The sequence below is a fragment of the Cebus imitator genome, unplaced genomic scaffold (genome assembly GCF_001604975.1).
Source record: "Cebus imitator isolate Cc_AM_T3 unplaced genomic scaffold, Cebus_imitator-1.0 Scaffold208, whole genome shotgun sequence".
Lineage (NCBI taxonomy): Eukaryota > Metazoa > Chordata > Mammalia > Primates > Cebidae > Cebus > Cebus imitator.
In genome coordinates this window covers 3,599,448-3,601,131 of record NW_016107523.1, presented here as the reverse complement: position 1 = coordinate 3,601,131, position 1,684 = coordinate 3,599,448, and positions in this window count along the sequence as shown.

Sequence of the window (1,684 nt, the reverse complement as noted above, 5' to 3'; positions counted from 1 at the left end):
CACCATGCCTGGCTAATTTTTGTATTTTTAGTAGAGATAGCGTTTCACCATGTTGGTCAGGCTGGTCTCAAACTCCTGACATTGTGATCCACCTGCCTCAGCCTCCCAAAGTGCTGGGAGCCACCGCGCTTAGCCCAGAGTTTGACTTTTAACTAACTTATATGAATTTTTGTCCTTGCAACTGAAAAATTGACTAAGATACTTTCCATAATGGAAGAAGGGAAAAGATGGGCAACCAGGTGTATAACTGATACTCCCTCACATAGTGGAAAATGGAACTCACTGTGCATGTGTGATGTGTATCACTTAGCTTTTTCTGACTGGGTATATACACAAAAGAACATAAATCATTCTATTATAAAGATACATGCATGCATATTTTCATTGCAGCACTATTCACAATAGCAAAGCCATGGAATCAACCCAAATGCCCATTAATAATAGACTGGATAAGGAACATGTGTTATATATACACCACATAATACTGTGCAGCCATAAAAAGGAATGAGATCATGGCCTTTGCAGGGACATGGATGGAGCTGGAAGCCATTATCCTCAGCAAACTAATGCAGGAACAGAAAACCAAACACTGCATGTTCTTATTTATAAGTGTGGGAGCTGAACAATGAGAGCACATGGAAACAGTGAGGGAAATAGCACACACTAAGGTTGTTGGTGGGGGAGGTGAGGGGAAGGAGAGCATCAGGAAAAATGGCTAATGCTAGGTTTAATACCTAGGTGATAGGTTGACATGTTTACCTATGGGACAAACCTGCACATCCTGTGCACACATGTACCCCGGAACCTAAAAAACAACAAAAAATCTTGAAATTTAGAGGCTTAGAACAATAGAATATTTTACTTAGATCACAATTTTGTGGACTGTCTTGTGATGGATGGGATATTTGTGATGTCTGTGATGGCTCTTCTAGTCTAGGCTGGCTGAGCTGAGACTCCATGTTCTAGAATGGCCTCACTCTCATGTCTGGTGATTGTCAAGCTGGTTTTTCTAGCAGGGCCTCAGTGGCAATGACTTGTCACTGCTCCATGGGGTCTCTCATTCTCCAAAAGGCTAGCCCAAGCTTCTTCACATGGTGGTTTGAGGATTCCCAAAAGAACTAGGAGCCCTAGCCCTACTGAAGAAGCTCATTTTAACTCTCTGCTCATGTCATATTTACTACTGCCCCCTTAGCTAAAGCAAGTCACTTGGTCAAGTGTAGACTCAGAGTGGACGGGGACTAAGCAAGGACTTGGATACAGGGAGGAGTGAACACATTGGAAGCCATTACGGCAACAATATAATGTACAGGGAGGGGAAAAAATACTGCTGAAGTATGGCCTGTGAGTAAAGGCAAAGGCCAAGGGAGTGGTGTTTTTATACGAGTGAGTCTATGAAAACCTTCAGTTTCTTACAAGTTGACCTTACATATCTTTGGAGGTCTATAAGATTTTAACTTGGGGACTCATGATTCTACAGCCATAAAAACATTAGTCTATATAGTTCTAAAGCATATAATAAATACCTACAGTCTTTTCACTCTCATTGGAATACATAATCTGCCTTTCCTCCTTTAGAAAAATATAATTTCAGCAGAATTAACAGGAGAAATATTAAGAGAATGAAAATAAAGTTTTTCCTGTATACAATCCACATAACAAGCTCTCTTAGGCTTGATAGCAGAGA